The sequence below is a fragment of the Dermochelys coriacea genome, chromosome 26 (assembly GCF_009764565.3).
Source record: "Dermochelys coriacea isolate rDerCor1 chromosome 26, rDerCor1.pri.v4, whole genome shotgun sequence".
Classification (NCBI taxonomy): Eukaryota; Metazoa; Chordata; order Testudines; family Dermochelyidae; genus Dermochelys; species Dermochelys coriacea.
The window spans coordinates 53,616-70,841 of record NC_050093.1 but is presented as its reverse complement, the minus strand read 5'-3'; the positions used below and the strand labels follow the sequence as shown (position 1 = coordinate 70,841).

Sequence of the window (17,226 nt, the reverse complement as noted above, 5' to 3'; positions counted from 1 at the left end):
TAAGGCTTAGTATGCACGTGTATTTGTATTTGCTTAGTAATCTGCCTTCTTCTGTTTGCTATCCCTTATGATCACTTAAAATCTACCTTTTTATAGTTAAACTATTTTTTGTTTATTATTATTATTATTATTAAACCCAGTTTGTGCGACTGGTGCTCCGTGAGGAAATGCTTTGTGTATTACTCCAAGTGGCCACCTGGTGTCACTGTTGCTCCATGAGGGAAATGGTTGGTGGATTACCCTGAGTGGCCACCGAGTGTCACTGTACCTCCATGAGGGGAATGCTTTGTGCAATGCCTGGATTAGCCAATCAGTGTCACTGTTGCTCCATGAAGGAAATGGTTGGTGCATTACCCTGAGTGGCCACGGAGTGTCACTGTTGCTTCAGGAGGGAAATGATTTGTGCAATACCTGAATTAGCCACCCAGTGTCACTGTTGCTCCATAAGGGAAATTGTTGGTGTAATACCCTGAGTGGCCACCCAGTGTCACTGTTGCTCTGTGACGGGAATGCTTTCTGCATTACCCTGAGCGGCCACCTGTTGTCACTGTTGCTCCATGGGGGAAATGCTTTCTCCTTTGTGCATTACCCTGTGTAGCCACAGAAGACACACACACACACAACACGACATACGACACCGACACACACACATAACACGTAACACATACACAAACACGTTTCACACACATATGCTACACGACACCGACACATACACACACAGAACACCTAACATATACACAAACACGTCTGACACAAACGAGACTGAAACACACACAGAACACGTGACACACACAAATACATCTCACTCCCACGACATCGACAGAACACGTGACACACCACAAACGTCTCACACCCACAACACTGACACACACACAACACGTGACACACACTCACACCCATGACACCAACACACACACAGAACACATGACACACAAACGCATCACACACACAACACGACAAACACACACAGAACATGACACACACAGAAGCGTGTCACACACGACATGACACAAACACACAGAACACGACACACACAAACGCGTCTCACACACACGACACGGCACCACACACGCAGAACACGACACACACACACGACACGACACACAGAACACGTCTCGCAGATGACACATGACACCAACACACACACACAGAACACGTCTCACACACGACACTGACACACACACACAGAACACGTCTCACACAACAGACAATCTCAACACACACACACAGAACACATCTCACACGACACTGACACACACAGAGAACACGTCACACACAACAGACGACCTCAACACACGCACACAGAACACGTAACACATACACAAACACATCTCACACAAAATAACACACGCACACAGAACACGTAACACATACACAAACACATCTCACACAAAATAACACACGCACACAGAACACGTAACACATACACAAACACATCTCACACAAAATAACACACGCACACACACACACAGAACACTGACACACACACACACACAGAATATGACATGCAACGGCACACATGACACAAAAAATCACATGACACACACACACAGAGAATATGACATGCAACGGCACACATGACACAAAAAATCACATGACACACACACACCCCCAGAATAAGACACACAATCACACATGACACCGACACACAAAACATCTCACACACACACAACAGGACACCTATACACTCTCACTCAATGCAACACACACACAAAATGACACACATGTCTCACACGCACACAACACGACACAAACCGTCACACATACAAAAACACATCTCATACACACACACAACACACGAGTCACACGCACACAACACGACACACGACATGTCACACGCACACAACAGACAGAAAACATCATACACGAGACATGACACCGACACACAACACACACACACACACACGACACCTCACGCATTACCCTGAGTGGCCATCTAGTCGCACTCTTGCTCCGTGATGGGAATGCTTTGTGCATTACCCTGAGTGGCCACCGAGTGTCACTGTTGCTCCAGGAGGGAAATGCTTTGTGCAATACCTGGATTAGCCACCCAGTGTCACTGTTGGTCCATGAGGGAAATGGTTTGTGTATTACCGGGATTGGCCACCTGGTGTCACTGTTGCTCCGTGGTGCATTACCCTGCGTGGCCACTGAGTGTCTCTATTTCTCCGTGAGGGAAATTGTTTCTGCATTACACTGAGTGGCCACCCCGTGTTAGTGTTGCTCCATGAGGGAAATGCTTTGTGCTTTGTGCATTAACCTGTGTGGCCATACAAGACAACACACACACACACCCACACACACACATCATGACACATGACACCAACACACACACCCACACCCACACACACATCATGACACCAACACACACACACCCACACCCACCCACCCATCATGACACATGACACCAACACACACACACCCACACCCACCCACCCATCATGACACATGACACCAACACACACACACCCACATGACACCAACACACACACACACAGAACATGTCACACATACACAAACGTCTCACACACACAACACGACACAACAAACAGAACATGTGACACACATGCATCTCTCACACACAACATCACACACGCAGAACACGTGACACACATACCCACAACAGCAACACCTACACAGAATACGTGACACACACAAACACGTCTCACACCCATGACACTGACACACTCACACAGAGCAAGTGATACACACAAACGCATCACACACACAACACGACACACAAACACACAGAACATCACACATGACACGACACACAAACGCATCTCACACACGACAATACACACACAAACACAGAAGATGACACACACAAAAAAGCGTCACACACAAACACATATAGAAAGACGTCTCTCACACGGGACACAACACACAAAAACACACACAGAATACATAACACATGCACAAAGATGTATCACACACGACACGACACGACAGACACACAATACGTAACACATGCACAAAGATGTCTCTCACACATGACACGACACGACAGACACACAATACGTAACACATGCACAAAGATGTCTCACACACATGACACGACACGACAGACACACAATATGCAACACATGCACAAACATGTCTCACGGATGACATGACACGACACACACACAACATGTAACAGATGCACAACATGTCTCACACATACGACACGACAAACACACAACCCGTAACACATGCACAAACATCTCACGCACAACACGACACACACACAACACATGCACCAACACATCTCACACACACAACACAACATGACACAGACATGAACATGTAACACATGCACCAATACGTCTCACATACACAACATGACACCCCCTCCCCCACATGGTACATGTCTCACAGATGAAACACGACACTGACATACACACACAGAACACGTCTGAGAGACGACACATCACACTGACACATACATAGAACACGTCTCACACACTACACCGGCACACACACACACACAGAGAACACGTCTCACACACTACACCGGCACACACACACACACAGAGAACACGTCTCACACACTACACCGGCACACACACACACACAGAGAACACGTCTCACACACGACCTCTCACACAACACGAAACTCATGCAGAACACGTGACACACACAAATGCATCTAACACACACAACACCACACACACACAGAACATGTCTCACACACGACACTGAAAGATGCACACAGAACACTTCTCACACACGACACCGACACACACACACACAGAACACTTCTCACACACGACACCCACCCACCCACCCACACACACACACACAGAGAACATGTCTCACACATGACACACGACCTCGACGTGCGCACACAAACACACACACAACACTTCTCACACATGACACACAACCTCGACGCACACACACAGAGATCATGTAAAACATACACAAACACATCTCACACAAAATCACACACACCGACACCCCCCCCAGAATACAACACACAACAGCCCACATGAGACGCAAAATCACATATGACACTGACACACACAAACACACCCAGAATAAGACACACAATGGCACATGACATCACAAAATCATACACGACACGTCACCGACACACAAAATATCACGCACACACAACACATGACACCTGTACACGAACACACAACACATGACACCTGTACACGAACACACAACACATGACACCTGTACATACACACTCAACACAACACTCAAGACAACACACAAAAAATAACACAACACGTCTCACACACACAGAACACGACACACAAAAGTCACACATACAAAACACATCTCATACACACACACACACACACAACACACGAGTCACGCACACAACACGACACACGGGTCACGCACACAACACGACACACAACAGATACTAAACATTGTACACAAGACATGACACCGACACACACCACACACACGACACCTCACGCATTACCCTGCGTGTCCACCAAGTGTCACAGTTGCTCCGTAAGAGAACTTTTTGATGCATTACCCTGAGCGGCCACCCAGTGCCACTGTTGCTCTGTGAAGGAAATGCTTTGTGCATTAACCTGCGTGGCCATCCAAGACAACACGCGCACACACACACACAACAGAACTCGTAACACTACACAAACACGTCTCACACACACACAAGATGACACATGACACCCACACACACACACACACAGAACACCTAACACGTTACACACACAACACATCACCTATACACAAACGCGCCTCACACACACACAAAAGACACACACAGAATATGTAACACATACACAAAAGCGTCTCACACACACAAAACGACACGCAGAACATGTAACACACAACGCGTCTCAGACAGAACACGTGACACACACACAAACGTCTCTCACACACAACATGACACTCATGCAGAACACATGACACATACACACAAATGCATCTAACACACACAACACCACACACAAACAGAACACGTGACACACACACAACACCACACACAAACAGAACACGTGACACACACACACAAATGTCTCATGCACAACACGACACACAAACGCATCTCACACACACAATATGATACATGCACAACACGACACACAAACGCATCTCACACACACAGCATGACACGCACAATGCATGACACACACAAACGCATCTCACACACACAAGATGACACACAACATGACAAACACAAGCACGCAGAGGACCTGTAACACATACACAAGCACGTCTCACTTGCACAAGATGATACACACACATAACACAGAACACACACAAACACGACTCACACGCACAACACGACACACACCCACACAGAACATGTAACACATAGACAAACATGACTCACACCCATGACACCAACACACTCCCACACAGAACACATCTCCCACACAACACATGACACTGACACACACTCAGAGAATACGACACACAAAATGCAACACACAAAACATCACACATACACCCAGAATACGACACACAAAATGGCACAAAACACAGCACACGCACAACACGACACACAAAACATCACACACACACCCAGAATACGACACACAAAATGGCACAAGACAACACACAAAACATCACACACACATCCAGATACGACACAGAAAACGGCACAACACAACACATATACAACAGGACAAACAATTCATCACACGCACACAATACATGACACCAACACACACAAACTCAACACAACACTCAAGACGTCTCACACACACAGAAGACAACACACAAAACGTCACACATACACAAACACGTCTCATACACACACAACATACGAGTCACGCACACAACATGACATATCATACGACACTCAAAATGGCACACAACTGATGCACAAAACATACATAACACATCACACACTCACACACACACACACACACACACACACACACAGACTACGACACTGACACACACAAACATGACATGTAATGGCACACATGACACACAAAATCACACATGACAGATGACACCGACACACACACACAACCAGAATAAGACATGCAACGGCACATGACACACAAAATCACACATGACATGACACCAACAGACAAAATGTCACTCACACACTACGCATGACACTAACACACACACTCAACACAACACTCAAGACAACACACGTCACACACACAGGATGTGACACACAAAACATCACACAGAAAAATGTCTCATACACACACAACACAAAACAAATCACACACACAACACAACACATCACATGACACTCAAAAATGGCACACAAGACACACACAACAACATACACAACACACTACACATACACAAAGAGGCAGAACTCTTAACACATACACAAACACATCTCTCACATACACACGCTGAACACATAACACATACACAGGCGACACATGCTGAACATGTAACGCATACACAAATACCTCACACACATGCTGAACACGTAACGCATACACAAACACCTCACACACATGCTGAACACGTAACGCATACACAAACACCTCACACACATGCTGAACACGTAACGCATACACAAACACCTCACACACATGCTGAACACGTAACGCATACACAAACACTCAACAGCACACATGACACACAAAATCACAGACAACATGACACCAATACACACATACACACTGAGAATAGGACACACAAAAAGGCACAAAACACGACACACACACAACACACGACACTGATACACACACTCAACACAACTCACAACATGTCACACACACAGCACATGACACACAAAATGTCACACATAGACAAACACGTCTCACACACACACAACACACGACGAGTCACGCACACAATATGACACACATGACAAATCATATGCACACAACATGACATACAGGACCGGTCACATGCACACAACACGACACACGACACATCACACGACACTCAAAATGGCACACAACAGACACACAAAACAACATACACAACACACTACACATACACAAACACGTCACACACCACACACGCAGAACTCATAACACATACACAAACACGTCTCTCACACACACACCACACACAGGCAGAACACGTAACGCATACACATGCGGCACACATGCTGAACATGTAACATACACAAACACGTCTCACAAACACGGTGAACACGTAACACATACACAAACATGACACTCAATGGCATACATGACACACAATGTCACAGACAACACGACACCGACACACAAACACACACCCAGAATACGACACACAAAAAGGCACAAAACACGACACGCACAACACATGACACCCACACCCAGAATACGACACACAAAAAGGCACAAAACACACACACAACATACGAGTCACGCACACAATATGACACACGTCACACGACACTCAAAATGGTACACAACTGACGCAGAAAACATACACAACCCATCACACACACACACAGACTACGACACCGACACACACAAACATGACATGTAATGGCACACATGACACACAAAATCACACATGACAGATGAAACCGACACACACACAACCAGAATAAGACACGCAATGGCACACACCACACAAAATCACACACGACATGACACCAACAGACAAAACATCACACACACTACGCACGACACTGACACACACACTCAACACAACACTCAAAATGATGCACAACACGTCTCACACACACAGACCATGACACACACAATGTCACACATACCCCAACACATCTCATACACACATACCACATACGACGAGCCCCGCACACAACACGACATGTCACACCTCACGCACACAACACAACACACAACACATCACACGACACTCAAAATGGCACACAACAGACACAGAAAACAATATACACAACACATCACACGCACACACACAGAATGACACCGACACACACGCAGAACACGTAACACATACACACGCGACACACACACACTGAATACGTAACATATACGTCTCACAAACACCTAACACATACACAAACACGTCTCACACACACATAGGCTGAACACGTAACACATACACAAACACGTCTCACACACACATAGGCTGAACACGTAACACATACACAAACACGTCTCACACACACATAGGCCGAACACGTAACACATACACAAATGGCACACATGATACACAAAATCACAGACAACACATGACACCGACACACACACAATATGACACACAAAAAGGCACAAAACACAACAAACACACAACACGACACACAACACGTCACACAAAACAATACAAAACACAGCACATGCACAACACGACACACAAAACATCACACACACACGCAGAATACGACACAAAACACAGCACACAAATAACACGACACACAAAACATCACACACACGCAGAATACGACACACAAAACACAGCACACAAATAACACGACACACAAAACATCACACACACGCAGAATACGACACACAAAACACAGCACACAAATAACACGACACACACAGAACACGACAAACAAAACATCACAAACACACAACACGACACCAACACAGACACACTCAACACACACAAGATGACACACAACATGTCTCACACACACAGAACACGACACACAAAACGTCACACATAGAAACATGTCTCATACACGCACACAACGTACGATGAGTCAGATGCACACAACACAACACACACGACACTCAAAATGGCACACAACAGACATACAAAACATTATTCACAACACACGACACCGACACACACACATGCAACATGACACAACACAACGCACATGCAACACACACACATGACACCTCACGTGTGGCACGTAGCACACAGCATGTTGCACACACAGCATGTCGCACGTTGTGTGTAGCATACAAATTGCAAGTTGCATGTCGCACATCGCACACATGTCGCACATCGAACGTTGCATATCGCATGCACATCACACGTTGCATGTTGCAAACATGTTGCATGTCACTCGCACATCGGACATTGTACACAGCACGTCACACGTGGCACGTCACAAGCACTGAACCAACACGTTGCACGTCACACACACATCATGTCGCATGTCGTACGTTGTACACAGCACGTTGAATGTCGAACGCGCAGACACAGCATGTCACGCACAACACTTCGCATGCACAGACAGCACATCACACACACACACAGCAAACACACAACCCGTCACACTGACACAAACAATGCGACACACACATGTCACATGAAACACAAGAAGTCACACGACACACAAAACAGCACACACACAACACGACGCACAACCCATCTCTCACAGACACACAGCACAACAAACGTCATATGACACGCAACATAACACACAAAACATCACACATACACAAGACACCGCACAGACACACACAGCGACACATACCATACACAGAACACGTCTCTCAGATGACACATGACACCAACACACACACACCAAACATGTCTGACATACGACACATCACACTGACCCACACACAGAGAACACGTCTCATACACAACAGACGATACCGACACACAAACACACAGAGAGAACACATCTCACACATGACACTGACAAACACACTCAGAGAACACGTCTCACAGATTATACTGACACACACACACACAGAGAACACGTTTCACACACGACATACGACATCGACACACACACACTAACACATACACAAAAACGTCTCACACCAAACTGCACACAACACAGGACAGCGACACACACACAAACAGAAAATGACACGCAATGGCACACATGACACACAAAATCACAGATGACACCCACACACAGAATAAGACACACAACAGCACACGACACACAAAATCATACACGACAAATTACACCAACACACAAAACATCACGCACACACAACACGACACCTATACACAAACACCCAACACAACACTCAAGAGAACACACTACACACACACACAAAATGACACACAACACGTCTCACACACACAGAACATGACACACAAAATGTCACACATACAAAAACACATCTCATACACACACACAACACACGAGTCACACGCACACAACACGACACACGAGATGTCACATGCACACAACCCACAACAGACACAAAACATCATGCACAACACATGACACCGACACACACCACACACACTCACAGACAACACCTCACGCGTTACCCTGAGTGGCCACCGAGTGTCACTCTTACTCCATGAGGGGAATTTTTTCTGCATTACCCTGAGTGACCATCAAGTCTCACTCTTGCTCCGTGAGGGGAATTATTTGTGCATTACCCTGCGTGTCCACCGAGTGTCACTGTTGCTCGAGGAGGGAAATGCTTTGTGCAATACCTGGATTAGCCACCCAGTGTCACTGTTGGTCCGTGAGGGAAATGCTTTGTGACTTGTGCATTAACCTGTGTGGGCATCCAAGACAAGACACACACACACACACACACCACGACACATGACACCAACACACACAACAGAACTTGTAACATGACACATACACGTCTCACACAAACAAGATGACACACGACTCCCACACACAGAGAACACATAACACATCTCACACACACAACACAACACACACACACAGAACACATCACATATACACAAACGTGCCTCACCCACACTAAATGACACACAGAGAGAACATGTAACACCTACCCTAACGCATCTCACATACACAAAATGGCACAAACAGAACACATAACACACAGACGTTTCACACACACAAAACGACATGCAGAATAAGTAACACACAAAAACGCGTCTCTCACATGGAAGACAACACACATGCACAACACATGACACACAAGATGACACACATGCAGAACACGTGACTCAGACAAACATGTCTAATGCACAACATATGACACACAAACATCTCACACACACAACACGACACACACACAACATGACAAACACAAGCACACACAGAACCCATAACACATACACAAACATATCTCAAATGCACAACACGACACACACACAACACTACACCCACAAGCACACACAGAATCTGTAACACATACACAAACACATCTCAAATGCACAAGATGACACACGCACAACACGGCACACACAAACACACAGAACCCATAATACATATACCAACAAGTCTCACACCCATAAGACGATACACACAGAACACGTCTCACAGATGACACATGACACCAACACACGCACACAGAACACGTATGACACACGACACATCACACTGACACACGCACACAGAACACGTCTTACACACGACACCGACACACACACACAGAACACATCGCACACACGACATACGACACTGACGCACGCATGCAGAGAATGCGTCTCACACACGACACACAATACTGACACAGAAACACAGAGAACACGTCGACCTCAACACACACACACACACACACACACACACACAGAACACATCTCACACAAAATCACACACACACACACACACACACAGAGAACACATCTCACACAAAATCACACACACACACACACACACACACAGAGAACACATCTCACACAAAATCACACACACACACTCACACAGAGAACACATCTCACACAAAATCACACACACACACCACACAGAGAACACATCTCACACAAAATCACACACACACACACACACAGAGAACACATCTCACACAAAATCACACACACACACACACACAGAGAACACATCTCACACAAAATCACACACACACACACACACACAGAACACATCTCACACAAAATCACACACACCACACACACACACAGAGAACACATCTCACACAAAATCACACACACACAGAACACATCTCACACAAAATCACACACACACACACACAGAACACATCTCACACAAAAGTCACACACACACACACACAGAACACATCTCACACAAAATCACCACACACACACACACACAGAACACATCTCACACAAAATCACACACACACACACACACACAGAACACATCTCACACAAAATCACACACACCACACACACACACAGAACACATCTCACACAAAATCACACACACACACAGAGAACACATCTCACACAAAATCACACACACACACACACACACACCCACAGAGAACACATCTCACACAAAATCACACACACACACAGAGAACACATCTCACACAAAATCACACACACACACACACACAGAGAACACATCTCACACAAAATCACACACACACACACACAGAGAACACATCTCACACAAAATCACACACACACACACAGAGAACACATCTCACACAAAATCACACACACACACACACACACACAGAGAACACATCTCACACAAAATCACACACACACACACACACAGAGAACACATCTCACACAAAATCACACACACACACACACACCAGAGAACACATCTCACACAAAATCACACACACACACACACACAGAGAACACATCTCACACAAAATCACACACACACACAGAACACATCTCACACAAAATCACACACACACACACAGAACACATCTCACACAAAATCACACACACACAGAACACATCTCACACAAAATCACACACACACACAACACACACAGAACACATCTCACACAAAATCACACACACACACAAAGGACACATCTCACACAAAATCACACACACACACACACACACAGAACACATCTCACACAAAAGCACACACACATAGAACACATCTCACACAAAATCACACACACACAGAACACATCTCACACACAGAACACAATCTCACACAAAATCACACACACACAGAACACATCTCACACACAGAACACATCTCACACAAAATCACACACACACAGAACACATCTCACACAAAATCACACACACACGCACACACACACAGAACACATCTCACACAAAATCACACACACACACACACACACACAGAACACATCTCACACAAAATCTCACACACACACACACACAGAACACATCTCACACAAAATCACACACACACACACCACAGAACACATCTCACACAAAATCACACACACACACACACACAGAGAACACATCTCACACACACACACACACACAGAGAACACAAAATCACACACACACACAGAACGCGTCTCACACACGACACAGACGCGCGCACACACACAGAACGCGTCTCACATACGACACCGGCGCGCGCGCACACACACAGAACGCGTCTCACACACGACACTGGTGCGCGCGCGCACACACACACACAGAGAACACGTCTCACACACGACACTGGTGCGCGCGCACACACAGAGAACACGTCTCACACACGACACTGGTGCGCGCGCGCACACACACAGAGAACACGTCTCACACACGACACTGGTGCGCGCGCGCGCACACACACACACAGAGAACACGTCTCACACACGACACTGGTGCGAGCGCGCACACACACACACACAGAACACGTCTCACTCACGACACCGCGGCGCACGCACACACACACACACACAGAGAACACGTCTCACACACGACACCGCGGCGCACGCACACACACACACACACAGAGAACACGTCTCACACACGACACCGCCGTGCGCAAACACACAGAACACATCTCACACACGACACCGATGCACATGCGCACACACACACACAGAACATGTCACACATGACCTCTCACACAACACAAACTCATGCAGAACACGTGACACACACACAAATGCATCTAACACACACAACACCACACAAAGAGAAGACGTCTCACACACGACGCCCACACACACACACACACAACACACACACACAGAGAACACGTCTCACACACGACGCCCACACACACAGAGAACACGTCTCACACACGACGCCCACACACACACACACACACACACACACACACACACACACACACACAGAGAACACGTCTCACACACGACGCCCACACACAGAGAACACGTCTCACACACACACACACACACAGAGAACACGTCTCACACACACAGAACACGTAACACGTCTTACACACAACACAGAACACGTCACACATACTCAAACATATCTTGCACACACAACACGACACACACGGAACACGTCACATATACACAAAAGCACCTCAAACACACAAAATGACACACACACAGAGAACATGTAACACATACACAAAAGTGTCTCACACACACAAAACGACACACGGAGAACACAGATGAACGTGTCTCTCACACTCACAAAACGACACAGACACACAGAACACGTGACTCACACACACAAATGCATCTCAAACACCCATCACCACACATGAAGAACACCTGACACACAAACGCATCTAACACCCATGACACCGACACACCCACACAACACATGACACACACAAATACGTCACACACACAGAATACCACACACACACAAATGTGAAACACACACACCATGACACACACCCATACATAGAACACATCTCACAGACGACAGACAACACCAACACACACACACACCAAACACCTCTCACACATGACACATCTCACACGACACATCACACTGACACACACACAGAACACATCTCACACGACACATGATACTCACACACACACATACAGAGAACATGTCTCACACACGACACCGACACACACACACAAACACACACACAGAACACGTAACACATACACTAACATGTCTCACACAAAATTTCACACAACACAGGACACCAACACACACACATACACCCAGAATACGACACGCAATGGCACACATGACACACAAAATCACATACGATACCGACACACACACACACACAGAATAAGACACACAACAGCACACTCACACAAAATCATGACACATGACACCGACATACAAAACATCATGCACACACACAACACGACACCTATACACACACCCCCAACACAACACTAAAGTCAACACACAATACACACACAAAATGACACACAACACATCTCACACACACAGAACACGACACACAAAACGTCACACATACAAAAACACATCTCATACACACACACAATGTACGATTCAGATGCACACAACATGACACACGGCACTTCACATGCACACAACACGACACACAGCAGACACAAAACATCATACACAAGACATGACACCGACGCGCACACACACGACACTTCACGCATTACCCTGAGTGGCCACCGAGGGTGACTCTCACTCCATGAGGGGCATTTTTTCTGCATTACCCTAAGTGGCCACCTAGTCGCACTCCGTGAGGGAATTATTTGTGCATTACCCTGCGTGTCCACCGAGTGTCACTGTTGCTCGAGGAGGGAAATGCTTTGTGCAATACCTGGATTAGCCGTCAAGTGTCACTGTTGCTCCGTGAGGGAAATGGTGTGTGTATTACCGAGATTGGCCACCTGGTGTCACTGTTGCTCCGTGAGGGAAATTGTTGATGCATTACCCTGCGTGGCCACCTAGTGTCTCTATTTCTCCATGAGGGAAATGCTTTGTGCATTAACCTGTGTGGCCATCCAAGACAAGACACACGACACCAACACACTCTCACAACAGAACACGTAACATGACACATACGCGTCTCACAGAACACAACACAACACACACACACACAGAGAACACGTCACATATACACAAACGTGCCTCACACACACTAAATGACACACACAGAGAACATGTAACACATACACAAATGCATCTCACACACACAAAACGACATAGGGAACACGTAACACCCAAAAACGCGTCTCTCACAGAGAAGACGTCTCTCACGCAGAACGAGTGACACACACACACATGCGTCTCACACAAAATACCACACACACCTAGAACACGTGACTCACACAAACATGTCTAACACACAACACATGACACACACAACAAACACAAGCACATACAGAACCCGTAACACAGACAGAAACACATCTCAAATGCACAAGGTGACACACGCACAACACGGCACACACAAACACACAGAACCCATAATACATGCACAAATTAGTCTCACACCCACAAGACGATACACACACAGAATACGTCTCACAGAAGACACATGACACCAACACACACACACACAGAGAACACATCTGACACAAGACATCACACTGACACACAGACACAGAACACATCGCACACATGACATACAACACTGACGCATGCAAACAGAGAATGCGTCTCACACACGATACACGACCTCAACACATCTACACACCCACACACGGAGAACAGGTCTCACACAAGACACCCGACCTCAACACACACACACATAACACATACACAAACATGTCTCATACAAAAACACACACACACACAAAGAACACTGACACACACACACAGTATGACAGGAAATGGCACACTTGACACACAAAATCACATATGACAGCGACACACACACAGAATAAGACACACAACAGCACATGACACACAAAATCCAACACGACACATGACACCGACACAGAAAACATCACGCACACACAACACACGACACCTATACACATGCACTCATCATAACACTCAAGACCACACACAACACACATACAAAACGACACACAACACGTCTCACACACACAGAACACGACACACAGAACGTCACACATACAAAAACACATCTCATAGACACACACTCAACATACGACGAGTCACATGCACACAACACGACACACGACACGTCACACACACACAACACGACACACAACAGACAGAAAACATCATACACAACACATGACACTGACACACAACACACACACACACACGACACCTCACACATTACACGGAGTGTCACTCTTACTCCATGAGGGGAATTTTTTCTGCATTCCCCTGAGTGACCACCAAGTCTCACTGTTGCTCCGTGAGGGGAATGCTTTGTGCAATACCTGGATTAACCACCCAGTGTCACTGTTGCTCCATGAGAGGAATTGTTGGTGCATTACCCTGAGTGGCCACCGAGTGTCACCGTTGCTCCAGGAGGGAAATGCTTTGTGCAATACCCGGATTAGCCACCCGGTGTCACTGTTGGTCCATGAGGGAAATTGTTTGTGCAATACCTGGATTAGCCACCCAGTGTCACTGTTGCTCCATTGGAGGAATTGTTGGTGCATTACCCTGAGTGGCCACCGAGTGTCACCGTTGCTCCAGGAGGGAAATGCTTTGTGCAATACCCGGATTAGCCACCCGGTGTCACTGTTTCTCAGCAAGGGAAATTGTTGATGTATTAACCAGAGGGGCCACCGAGTGTCACTGTTGGTCCATGAGGAAAATGGTTTACGTATTACCTGGATTGGCCAGCTGGTGTCACTGTTGCTCTGTGAGGGAAATTGTTGGTGCATTACCCTGCGTGGCCACCTAGTGTCTCTATTTCTCCATGAGGGAAATTGTTTATGCATTACACTGAGTGGCCATCCAAGACGACACACCACACCAACACACAACAGAACAGGTAACACTACACAAACACGTCTCACACACACAAGAATACACACAACACCC

The 17,226-nt window shown here is 46.3% G+C and overlaps 2 long non-coding RNA genes across 2 annotated transcripts; one reads left to right on the top strand and one right to left on the bottom strand.

Moving 5' to 3' along the window:
- Positions 1-118: 118 nt before the first annotated feature.
- On the bottom strand, positions 119-16,803 carry LOC122457558. The gene is made up of 2 exons (XR_006277142.1): positions 16,741-16,803; positions 119-196 (listed from the first exon to the last, which is right to left on the bottom strand). It is a non-coding gene; the product is annotated as an uncharacterized LOC122457558 (long non-coding RNA).
- LOC122457557 lies at positions 1,967-10,214 on the top strand. Its single transcript, XR_006277141.1, has 3 exons — positions 1,967-2,126; positions 2,925-2,926; positions 10,163-10,214. It is a non-coding gene; the product is annotated as an uncharacterized LOC122457557 (long non-coding RNA).
- Positions 16,804-17,226: the final 423 nt, after the last annotated feature.